Raw genomic sequence first — 13,563 nt, forward strand, 5'->3', positions numbered from 1 at the left:
AGGAGCTCTGGGTATGTTGATCAGTCCTTCATTTAATGGAGTGGGCATCAAGCCTAGGTGATTGGTTTTATATCATCACCTTCTTGCATCAAGGAAGGGATAGAGTGTTGAGCTATTTATGTTCCTTCCCTCATCCAGACAAATGTCCTTCCAGAGATTTTTCCAAGAAGCATGCTGAGGATAAGGAGTTATCACTGTGCAAAGAGGAAGGTTTGGAGGTCACTTTTGGGGGGGCACTTCTGTCTGCGTGACTCTGAGAAGTTACCAAACTGTTGGTCAAATCTTCTCATCTAAAGGGGACTGGAGGTATGTGAAGTTACACCCATTGGATGATGGGAAGGCTTAGAGAAAACAGTGAATGCAATGCACATGCTGTGTCTCCCACTGCTGAGTATACACTAGTGAGCAGTCATAGTTTCAGCCGGGCAGGGTTTCTGCCTACCAGTTAAGTGTGATACTCCTATAGGAACACCTGGGTGCTGAGACACACAGGTGTGTGATGCGGTGAAACAGGTGTTGGACTAAGGGCAGACCGGTGGAGCAGTTATTCTGAACCAGGTACCCACTGTATGTGGAATCCCTCTCAACATCAGTTTCTTCATCTGTAATGTGGAAATCGAATAGATTAGGTCCATCTATCTTCCACCTAGGGCTATTTTGAAAACTAGTGAGCTGATAGCTATAAGAGTTGGAGATATAGAAATTGTTAGTTTCATGTAGAATTAGAGCAGAACTCTGTCCCCATTCCAGAGAAATGTGGATGGGTGACTCCTGGGCAGCAGGCTGGTATTATGTAATGACTTTGATTGTCTCCAAACCACACTTGAATTTCTGTCCCTCCCCTCTCCCCTCACACCTGCTGATGTGGGGCTAACTTGTGCTTGTTGGTCCTTGTTGCAGATGGAGGACATCAGTTAAATCTTAAGGAGATTTTTGTTTTCAGGAAACACATGTCCTTCCCATATTCGAGTAGCTGTTATGTTTCAGGGCCAGCTGGATCTGGTGAAATCTTGGCTGTCACTTGAGCATATTTCTTCGCATGTGGAGATCACTGCAAAGAGCCTTCCCACTCCTTGCCTTTGCCAACTCTTCCCAACATTTCCACCACAGAAGGGAGATGTGGAAATCACACTGTTTAGCACTGGGTGGGAGGTGTGGGACGAGGCTGCTAACATATGTTGTTCTATCTTATCTTCCCAGCATTGGGATCTGGTGGGTTTCACTGTCAGTTAACAAGCAAGGATACTGAGGCTCAGAGAGGCTCATTTAAGGGTATAAACACAGAGCTTGTAAGTGGCAATGGCAGGATTTGCAAGAGGCAATTGCTCCTGTGCTCAGCTCTACTTTTCCCGCATAGAACACTGTTATTCCTGTGCCTGTGAAGATTTGGAAATGTGAGTACACTTAGCTACACATAGTTTTGCTTGCACTTCCTCATTACTCACCCCTAGAAGGCCTTCTTTTGTATAATAAAGTGGCTTAGGCACAGTATTTGTGAAAGTGTATAGCTTGTGAGAGTGTTAGAAGTGTGTAGCTTGGCTTTGTGAACAGATAAGATCCTTGGGGAGGAGGATTTACATATTTATCCCACAAATTTGATGTGTGTGATGTCACCCTAAGCATGAGGAACTAACAGTGGACATCGCTGATACTGTTATAGTTGGATTCGCTGATACTGTTATAGTTGGATTTTTATGTCAACCAAAGGCCATGTTTAAAGGCCTGAGGATCTGTTGGGAGTTGGTGGGAACTTCAGGAGGTGAAGCTTCACAAGAAGTAGGTAGATCACTGGTAGAGGGGGGTGCCCTTGAGGAATATTGAGACTCCAAACTGTTCCCCTTTTTTTGCTTCCTAGCCACCATCAGGTGAGCAGCTTTGTTCTTGACAGGCTCCTTCCCATGATGCTCAGCCTTGTCATAGGCCAACATGTGAGGACCACTGAACCGTGGGCTGAAATGTCCAAGACTGTGAGTTGAAATCAATCTTTTAAGTTGATTGCTCAGATACTTTGTCGCAGTGATGGGAAGCTAACATCGATGTGTTTGATTGATTTTTAGGACTTATTGTTAGTCGAAGGCAAATAGAGACGTGAACTAGCCACAAACCAGCAAACTAGTCAACTAACTAACACATGCAACTTTCTAGGTGATAAAGAATGCTATGTAGATTAACAAAGCAAGAAAGTGGCAGGATGTATTACCAGGGAAAAGGTTTGCCATTTTAAAAGCAACTTGCTTTGGGTCTGGCTTACTTCACTTAATATGATTTTTTCCAAGTCTTTGTGTTTCTTTATGAATGGGGCAATGCCATTCTTTCTGATGTGAAGTAACCCAAAGAAACATAGATCCCATGGTTTCCTTCATTTGTAATAATTAGTATATGACTAGGATAATCCTAGAATAGGATCACAATAGCTCAATAGCTATGTACATATGACCATATAAGATGATGCTAAGCTACATGAACTCTAAGATATGGAAACATGAGGTTATTTTTTATTGTTCTTGTTTTTAATGTACTATGTGATTTATTTTTTCTTTTGTGTTTTTTCCCCTTATGGTTTATCTTCTGTGTGACTTTGGTACCCTGGGTATTGTATATATGTTCATCTGAATTAGGGAAGGGAAGGGAAACAACAAAATCGTGAGACAAAGGACAAAGGGGGATCCAATGCAGCAGTGATACTCAAAAGACAATATGTTGAAAATGAACCGTACAACTTTGGGGGATAGTTTTGGGGGAAGGAAAAGTGGGAGAAAAAATGAGGGAGGGGGGTAACAAGTTCAACAAGAAATGTACTCACTTCCTTATGTATATCACATTGACAATAAAATTAATTTTTTAAAAGAAACTTTCAGAGAGATTGGAAGGAGATAAGAGGGAACAGAGAAAGGAAGGGCATTGAAGTCATCACAATAAGTGAAATAGAAACCACAGAAAGGAAAATATTGCATGATCTCACCTCAAAGGTAGAGTCTGAAAAAATAGAAATCTTACTTGCAAAGACCAAAGTTACCAGAGACTGTTAGGGCTGGGGACAGGGCAGGGACTGCGGAGTTGTTGGTTAAAGGATAAAAGGGTGCAGTTAGGAGAAATAAGTTCTGAAAATTTATTGAACAGTATATGGAAACTATAATTCATAATAATGTCTAATACTAATTGAATAGGTTTTTAATGGTATATGAGTTAATAGATAACCAATAGGATCTAATCATTTCACAGTGTATATCAACAATGTGTGTATATAGCTCATTTAAAAATTAAAAGGGGAGGGCTGGGAAGGTGGCTCAGTGGTAGAGCGCTTGCCTTGCATGCCTGAGGCCCTGGGTTCGATTTCTCAGCACCACATAAGCAAAAAGAAAAAAGCTGGAAGTGGCGCTGTGGCTCAAGTGGTAGAGCGCTAGCTTTGAGCTGAAGAGTTGAGGGACAGCGCCCAGGCCCAGAGTTCAGGCCCCATGACCGGACCAAAAAAAAATTGAAAGGGGATAGTGAGATGGTCAAACTAAGAAGAACATTCTATATGGAGAAATACCAAGTGCAAAGGTCCTGGGTCATGGAGTGTAGCTCTGTGTGCTGTAGGGGCTAGAGAGAAGGGTTGATAGTCTGAGCTTAGGGATGACCTGAATAACATTTTGGCAGAATCCTTCTGGCTGCTCTCTAGGGAAAAGTCAGGGAGGAAGGAAGGAGGAAGTAGTCTGAAGCTAAGATGGTTATTTCAGTAATCCAGAAAGTGAGTGAGTGCTTAGGACCACACATACCTGCCCGTGTTTCTCTGTGATCCATTCTTCCTCAGCTAATGCTCACAGAACTTGGCTTATAGAACAGTAGGTGCTCAGTAAAACATGTTACACAATAAAATTAGGCAGTGTAGCCTAGCAGTCAGAGTATGGATTTCTGGGGTTGTCACTTCAGCTCTAACTCCGTGGTAGCTCTGTAAGCAGGGACGGGGACTTTACCTCTCTAAATGGGAATGATGATAGCAGAATGCCACTTGTAGAGAGTTATATGGGATGATCAAGGAGAATGTGCTTAAAAGAGAGCCTGACCCACAGTTAAAGTTCAACAAATATCAGAAATGACCAGTGAAAGGTGCGACTTTCTGTAGAGGTCTGTCAGGGAAGGAGGGAACAGTGCTGAATTTTGGTGAATTACTTGGAAATGTGAGAAATACAGCATCTCTTGCTCTATCTCCATGTAAGCAACACATTTTTAACCTGCTTACTATCATTTTTCCTTCCTGTGGCAGCATCAGATTTCAGTTTTGGTGTTGCAAGTGCCAGTTGTGTGGTGCCCGGGAGCTGGGGCTTTGCACGTGGCCACCCAGGCAGTCCCGGATTGGGAGCAGCCCTGCCTCCTGTCCCGTGGATCAAACTTCATGGCTGCCACGTTGAAAGTTTATTGCTAATGTTATTAGTTTCTAATCAGAGCCTACTGCGATTATTACCTAATAGTTATTGCATTGCACTTCCAACCAGCTGTCAGAAATAATGAGCCAATAAAACTGCTATTAATTTAGACTGAATGACGATTTTAGGCCCTCAGAGCTGAGGATTAGGAGCCTCATAAAAGCGGGGCACAAATAATTTGAACATTCGAAAGTAATAACAAAAATGGTGAGAATATGAATTAACAGGTGAGTGTTTCTAATTTAAAAAATGAAATATGCCCCTCTGAATATCAACATTTCCTCCGTGCTCTGCTGGGTTGAATGGAACAAACATTCTTGGGATCCCAGACTGCAGGAGCTGGGAAGTCTGCTTTTCAGAGGACAAGATAGGGCATTGCCCTGGGTTTGTTGTCATGGTCTAGCTTGGCTATGAGAACCTGGGGTCCGTGTAACTGCTGCGCCAGGAAGAGGGCCGCTTTTCCTGGATTCACGGGGAGTTTAGTAAAACATGCCTTCATTCTTCATCCAGGCTCTGGTCTTCCTGGCTGACCTCTGCTGTCCTGATGTATCGTTTGGGTCCAGAGTATTCCAAATGGCCATCCGCACTGCCTGTGGCACCCTGGGGAGGACCTTCGGGAGGCACGGCCTTGTGGGAGGTGTTAGGGCAGTGGGGTTGTGCCCCATGAAATGCATATGGGGACCCTGGCTCCTCATTGTCCTCTTTCTATGCTGGACTTTGCGCAAGCAATCACACACTCCCGACACGGTGAGCTTCCTCGCCACAGGCCTGAGAGCACTGCGACCAACGGATGGTGGACTGCGACCTTCAAAATGGTGAGCCCAAATAAACCTGTCCTTTTTTTTTCAAGGACCTGCGGCCACACAGTACAGTGTGACACAATGAATGGCCAAGGAAGTCTGTTCCCTTCATGGGGGGCCAGGGAAGCAGAGAGATAGATTAGTTAAGGAGCGAGAGAGACAGGGACCAAGAGAGGGATTGAGAGGTAGGAAGGGAGCACAGTTCTCATCGACCCTTTAAGGGCACATCTCCAACAGCTTAACTTCCTCCCATGGAGGTCACCACCTAAGTTTTTCCCACCTCCCAGTAGCACCACAAGCTGGGCTCCAGACCCTTAGCCCGGGGGCCCCAGAGGGTGCGGGTGGTCATTTCTAGCATAGTAAAGATTAAGAAGTGTGTATGGTTCCCTTCTGTCACTCTTCATGCACATAAATCCGGCTCTGTTTCCTTTCACTTTATGCCACCATTTAAAAGACAAATGAGCAATATGCAGACACACACTATGGCTATTTTGGTGCTCGCGTTGGGTTATAGAGGGTGAGTCAGGGCTGTGATGCCCTTGGGGTCTGGTGGCTGCCATAGAGGAGAGAAATGCTGAGTTTAGTCAGCAGTAAGGTTGTAGGTGGGGCCTGTACGTGTCCCTGAGAGACCACCAGACACACAATGTCTTCTCCTTCCCAGCCAATGGTATGTGTGTGGTAATTCTCCCCACCCCTCAGTCCTGCCTGATGGTCCTCCTCCCTGGCCTGCACAGATGCAGAAATCATAGCTTAGTGTTCCTGGCACTGGGCTGCCAAGCCAGTAGCTGGTAGGAGTAGGATACTGAGTGACTGAGAGGAGGGGAGGTAAGCACACAGATCATCATGATGGCTTGGCTCTGATGGTTACAGCAACAATGCTCCAACAATGCAAACATAGATAGGCTTTGCCAGGTGCAAGGTTAATTATCTCAGTTACAGTGTTACAGTGATGGAAAGCTGACTAACACAGCATCTTTTTAAAAATGTGTTATCGTAAAGGTGATATACAGAGAGGTTACAGTTCATAAGTCAGGCAATGAGTACATTTCTTTTTGAACAGTGTCACCTCTCACAGTATTTTTTTCACTGGTGGTAAAAAATCTAGTGTTTTCTTCATATGTTTTCAGTATACAATGTAAAATTATTAACTACAATTCTCATGCTGTTGTGACTTTTTTAGCGTTCTTTCATTTTTAAAAAATATTATTATCCTTAGGTAGTTGTACAAAGGGGTTTCAATTCATGTCAGTTTGTGAGTATAATACATCTTGATCAATGCCACTGTTCCATCATTCTCCCTTATTTCTCCCAACTCCACCTATCTCCTTAATTTTCCTAGGTCCATTTTCATAAATATATACATATATTGAATATTATGACTGCATTCTCCCACTGATAATTTCTTCATTCATCTACCTTCATTTGCTTGACCTCATCCCCTTGAAACTTCAAGGTCCTTCTTCTGGTATTCATTGTGATAGACGATAGCTTAGTTGTGCAACGGAATTAGACTACTGGAATTCTCCCCTGCATATACCACAGCCTAGTTAATATGTATATATATATATATATATATATGCATATGTTCCTGGAATGTCCTAGCATTTCTAGGCTCATAACTTTATGACTACAAATTTGTATTTTTTGACTAACACTTCTGATTTTCTCCCCTTACAGCCGCTGCTAACTAAAGTGCTTTTGAACTGGGCTAGGGATGCTCTTAATTTTATCTCCTCATGACCATTCATTTCTACATATTTCTTCCTAGTTTTAATGTGTTGACATATTGGCTGCCACTGTGTCCGGTCTGATTCCTGCTTTCTCAATGCCTCTCGGTCTTTCAGACTAGAGTCAAGAAAAACACATTGTCTTCCCCATTACCTGCTGTTTTTAGATAGATCCTAGGCTGTGTAGAGAGAACAGTGTCTGTGGTACGTGTGCTCCTGTGTCTGCCTTCTGGGCTGTGCACTCTCCATGTTCTCCCCCAGGGTCCCTAGATTCTCAGCTGGAAACCTCTTGACCCCCAGGTGGGGTGTGGGGATTGAACAATCCTTCCAGTTGAGTGGGTTAATAAATCCATCGTGAGACTAGACGAGAAGAAATGATTTAAAATTGATTTGAGTAGAGTTTGAACATGTTGAAAACAGCCAACTTTTCTTTTGGTGCTCTCGTTAAAGTGTGATGTATTAATTGAGTTGCCTGCTTGACTTGATGATTCTTGCTGCTGTAAAAGTAGAAATCAATACGAACACTTGCTCACGGTCTGCCATCTCTCTTTAGCTATTAATTTTCCCTCATCCTTCTATGAATTTGCTACCTTTACATTTATTTTTATTTTTTTATTATTATCTTTAAGTAGTTGTACAAAGAAGTTCCCATTCTATAAAACAGTATATGAGTACAAAGTGACTGACAACATTGTCGTCCATCTCTCCTAACCCATCCCTTCTCGTACTTTTTTTCTTTAATTGAGATTAGGTGATTACATAAATTTCACATATTTCACAGTATTGTGAAATAGAGATACTTAGTAAATGTCACAAACACATTTTAACCTTCACAAGACAAATTGTCATTATCATGGTCTATACAGTTTGTGAATTCTATGAGCTTCGACAATACAAGTGATACAGGTGATATTTACATTTCTTTCCTTTTGCTTAGCATAGACTGTTCCCACTTATTCTGTTCCTCCTTCTGGCTTCCCAACATTTTTTGCATATATCTACCATATATATGGTCCAGAACATGGAGTCTTTTAGCAATGATATGACAAAATAGATGGCTGTCTTTTGTTTCTTGAGTCCTGTTTGCCATATCTTCTTGTATTTTGGCTTTAGCATCCACATACCAGGGAGACCATGTGTCATTTGTCTCTGTTCTTGGCTTACTTCGCTCAAAATAATCAGCTCTAGTCCCATCCATTTCCTTGCAAATGTCATTATTTTGTCCTTTCTAATGGCTGCATAATATTCCTTTGTTTTTCCCCTTCCCCTCCACAAATTATACTGAAGTCGTTTAAATAAGGATACAGGTGGACCTGTTGCAACAATGAGAAGTACAAGTTGTCATGTCGAAAACGAACTTTACAACTTGGGGGGGGGATTGGGTGGGGGGAGAGAGGATGGGAAGGGATGGGAAGGGTAAACAAAGGAGGAGGCTACAATGCTTGATAAGAAATGTACTCACTATCTTGCCCATGTAATTGTAACCCCTCTGTACAGTATTTTCACAATAAAAAAATAAAAATTAAAAAAACAGTAAAAAAAGAAATGTACTCATTATCTTGCCCATGTAACTGTAACCCCTCTGTACAGTATTTTCACAATAAAAAATAAATTAAAAAAATAAAAAAATAATATTCCTTTGTATATAGGTACCACAATTTTTGGATCCATTCATCAGTAGTGGGGCATCTGGGCTGTTTCCAAATCTTGGCTATTGTGAACAGTGCTGCAATATACATGGAGGTGCACGTGTCTTTGCATACTGGTTCCTGTTGTTCAGTGTAGATGCTTAGGAGTGGTATGGCTGGGTCATAGGGGAGGTCTGCATTTAGCTTTCTGATGTACCTCCATACTGTTTTTCAAAGTGGTTGTATTAGTATACATTCTCACCAGCAGTGCATTACGGTTCCTCTTTCTCCTCATCCCCTCCAGCATTTGTCATTGGCTGATTTTAGGATGTGGGCCATTCTGACGAGGGTAAGGTTGTATCTCTGTGTTGTTTTTATTTGCATTTCCTTTATAGCCAGGGATGATGAACATTTCTTCATGTATTTCTTGCCATTTTAATCTCTTTTTTTCTGAGAAGTCTCTCTTTAGTTCCTTTGCCCATTTCATGATTGGTTCGTTAGTTTTTTTGTGCCTGCGATTTATGGAGTGTCTTATTGTGAGAAAGGACACAGGCAGCTTCTGATGATGCTGGGTTTCTTGTTCCCTTTGGGACGAGCATTTGCAACAGGCTCGCTCCTGTTTGCTTCATATTCTGCTCCTGAAGAGCATTATCATTATCTGATAAGAAGATTATCTGCTCTGCTCCTTCTGGGGTAATGAATCCTCTTCATTTGTTATCTTGAATAGCTAGTCTGTAAGATGATGATGGGGGTGTTTATCCAATGTGTACATTAAGTGAGCTTTCTGACCAATGGCAGTCCCTCTGCTGCCAACATGCCCCACCTCTGACCATAGCCCTGGGATTGCTTCCACTGATCAGGCTAGGTGGCTCTCTGTGTCCCTGGATGTCTCAGCACGCAGGTGCCCCACTGTATATGGCCCTGCAGCACATGTACATGGGTCCTTTCTTGTTTGTAATTTGCAGCATTATTGCTGATCCAATAAATGCTCTCCTTCTCCTAACTCTGCATGTACTGTTCCTGTTCATTACTAATCCTCTAGGAATGGCCCCTGGCTCATTAGAGTATCAAATCTCAACTCCTTAGTGTAACATATGAAATCCCTAATATTCCACCCAGTGCTTAGCTCTTTGGTCCCCTGTGATGGAATCCTGAACGTGTCATGCAGAGCATCTTGAGACTTCCTGGAAAATACCTTACAAAGGTGCCTTGCATGAAATTCCTTCCCTGCAGCCACCACTTGAGGCTGAGTGCAGAGGAACTTTGGCTCTTGGCCATTCTTTCCTTTCCAAGTCCTGCTGTCTGCCTTTCTCTCTTTCCCCTCTAGCCTCAAAGCTTGGTGGGTGAGCCTCTGTCTTGCTGTTCCTATCCCTGCCATCCATCTGCTGTGGGGCTTGGTCTGCACATGTGCTGGTTTGAGGCTAGCCAGGCACCATCTTTTCCTGTGTTCTCTGGCAATGCAGTCTGCTGAGGAGCAGTTCATACACGTAGAGTTCACTCCTGGGAGGGAAATGCTCTTTGCTCAGACCTCACAGATGGATCCCCAGGCAAATTAGGTCACTTGTCAATGGTGGCTCAGCTTGTAAGTGGATAAGATAGGAACAGAAGCCAGGCCTCTTGTGCTTTGAAACCTCTGAGTTTAGCCACTTTGATTAATTTTCCTCTCCTTTCTCTTTCTTCTGTCTCTTCCTGGTGACAGGCCCTTGTCCTCTCTGCTGGCTTTCCTGCCTGTCTCTTGAATTTCTATTATTATAAGAGAAGATGACGATCTCCAGGAAGGCATAGCGGGGGTATGCTGTGAGGGGCTATTTCCCGCTCCTCTGTGACAAGTCTGTGTCTTTTTTAGCCCTGCTCTAAGTCCTAGAGGTGAAATCTGGCAGACTCAAAGGCTTCCTAATTATGTCCCCAGCACATGGGTCTGTGAACTCCAGGAAAGGTTTGGTGGAAAATATTTTAAGCTTTGTGGCCCAAAAGGCAAAAATCAAGAATGTTATTCAGGTACGGAGAGTCACTGGCTTTCTGTGTTTCAGCTTGTGAGTTTCCAACTATGTGATGGTATGACTGTGATGGGTGCTCAGTAGAAATTAGTCTGTAAATTTGTACTTTTGAGTTCTGAGCTTTTGTTAGACTAGTGATGCATGGTAGGATAGTCTGTGGACATGCTGGGAAGTGAGAGTGAGCTGGAGCTCAGCAGCCCCACAAGCAGAAGAGGAACCAGTGACTCTACAGTGTGCTGTGCTTCTGAGCAGGGATGTATGGTAGGCATGGTGGGCTCAGTGCATTTTGATATGTATTTTCAGTTTCCAGTGAGTTTATTGGGACATAGCCCCATCTTAAGAAGTATCAGGAGCTATCCAATCTTTTCTAATGTAGTCGTTGAAAAGTGTAAAATTGTTCTTAGCTCCTAAGTCATAACATAAAGAAGGCCTTGTTTGGGTGGAGGCTTGCTGATCACGAATCCAAGTATGGAGTGGCAGTGGTCCAACTTGAAGGTGCATCTGGATCAATTGGAGGGAGAGTCAAACATACGAACAGATCACATTGCCCAAGAGCTGTCAGTCCTGCAGATCTGAGTTGGACCCTGAGAATCTTCCACACTAATAGGTCTCCTGGTGCTGCTGCTGGGGTCTGATGAGCCCCATTAAAGAACCACTGATCAGGAGTCAGCATGGAAAGCATTGCTTTGGGTCCCAGGGCCTCTCTTCCCTCTTTCTGCCTCTTCAGGCCTGGGTGATTTCCCATTCTTTGTAACTTCTCTTATGTTGCCCAACCCCTGCCTGTCATTCTTCCCCCGGCTCTCTCCAGTGTTTGTGCCATCTTTGTTATGTGAATCTTACTGATATTAAGGTGCTGTGTTTTCCACAAATGGTCAGGAAAGTATACCTGGGTGCTTTTCCTGTATGTCTCTCTGAGGAACAGCTCCCATCACTTATTTAATGTTGCATTAAGTGCTCAAACACTCCCTCATGTGTCCTTCCTGTGTGGTGCTGATGGGGCAAGGACCAGTATACAAGATGAATGGGCTAGAGTCAAATCCCTGTCTGGACACAGACACCTGTAGAACAGAATAGTGTGCATAGGACCACCTAACCCTTTGGAGGTGGGTGTGAGGTGAGCATGAGGGGCTTTGCAGAGGGTGATGTGGAATATTAAGTGGGTGTTATAGATGAGGAGTTGAAGTTCAATATGGTGGTGTACAAGAAGACTTTGGTTGAATTTATTATTTATTTATTTATTTTTTGGGTCCGGTCATGGGGCCTGAACTCTGGGCCTGGGAGTTGTCCCTCAGCTCTTCAGCTTAAGGTTAGCGCTCTACCACTTGAACCACAGTGCCACTTCCAGCTTTTTTCTGCTTATGTGGTGCTGAGGAATCAAACCCAGGGCCTCATGCATACAAGGCAAGCACTCTACCACTGAGCCACCTTCCCAGCCCCGGTTGAATTTAAATAGGACATGTATGCCAGTGTGTGTGTGTGTGTGTGTGTGTGTGTGTGTGTGTGTGTATGCACCTGTGCCAGAGAGGAGGGAGGGTTTAGGAACAGTAGGCAAAGCTGGAATTGGAGGAGTGAGGAGTGAGGAACACATGGCCGCACTAGAGATGTAATCAGGGAAACGACATGGCAAACTCTAAAGTAAAAAGATTACTTCAGTGGTAAGTTGCATGAACCAGGACAAAGCTGGGAATAAACAAAGAAGGTGCCCCAGTGGGTTATCATGCGGGTCAGTGCCAGAGTAGGGCTGAGCCTCAAGGTAAAGCCTGAGAATAAGCTTTAGTATAATCTTGAATCAGGCTGGTCATAGCATGTGTCCCCTGAAGAGTGGGCTGAGATGTAGATGTCTGTGTGGACTCTGTGTTTGTTCCTTGGAAGTGGTTTTCCTGTTCTGCAAGAGGTGATCCCCAGGACTGCACTTGGTAGTTTTGTTTCATAAATTAAAAAAAAATTAAAAATTAAAAAAGCTTGCCACTTAAAAGAGAGCATCTAGGGGCAAGGAAAGCATTATAGTTCAAAGTCTGGGTTTCCTCTAAAACAAACGGATCTCTGGAACATTTACCTAACAACTCAATGAGCTCCCACCAACATGATCACCTTTATAGAAAGGTCAGACTTTTTAAAGGTTAATTGTTACCCTTAAGAAAAACACAAAACAAAGAGCCCCGCTGCATATTTAATAAGTGTTTGGTACAGCCATTCCCAGAAGCACAATTCCTGGATGATTTGATTTAAAGGAAGAATGGTCCAGAAACAGTGTTCTTTAGCAATTTTGACTGGACAGAAATGAAGGCATGCTATCTGTGTATGGAGAATTATTATACTTCTGAAATGTATTCTTGCCCATTTTTTTCCCTTGAAAGAGCCAAGTCTAGCTGTGATTTGAAAATTGCTAAAACCCTGATTGTGGTGTTGTGGTTGCTCAAGATCACATCCTTGGTTATCTTGTTTATTCGCTCTTCCTAAGCAGTCACTGTCCAGTCACCTCTCTGAGGGTGGGCTTTCCCACTGGCTCCTTCCTGCGCTCTGCATGGTGACTGAAGAACCTTTCTCAGTTTCTGACTCCCTGAGGGAGGTTACCTCTTTCCCCGAGAGATAGTTCTGCTTCCACCTCTTCCTTCTTTGTGTGCTTGTCTTGTACCCTACCTTGAATTCTCAGGTTATTATTATTAACTTTTTTACTACTAATTGGCCTTCTAGGACTTGACCACCTTGGTGACAAGTCTTTTTGATGTTCTGTTTTGCTTTTCTCCTAACAATCTACTTTAAGACTCACCCTTTTCATCACACAAGGCACCATTCCCATCAGATCCACACTGTCTTCTGGAGTCTCTCTAATAACTTCTTAGCTGTATTTGTTATGGTTCATTCATTGCCAACTGATACAAGAGTCTTCCTTACATTTTCAATGTTAAAGGCTGGAACAAAATCTACCAAGCAAACGGCCCCCATAAACAGGCGGGAGTTGCAATCCTAATATCAGATAAAATAGACTTCAAATTAAAATTCAT

Source organism: Dipodomys ordii, unplaced genomic scaffold, assembly GCF_000151885.1.
Source record: "Dipodomys ordii isolate 6190 unplaced genomic scaffold, Dord_2.0 Scaffold52, whole genome shotgun sequence".
Classification (NCBI taxonomy): Eukaryota; Metazoa; Chordata; class Mammalia; order Rodentia; family Heteromyidae; genus Dipodomys; species Dipodomys ordii.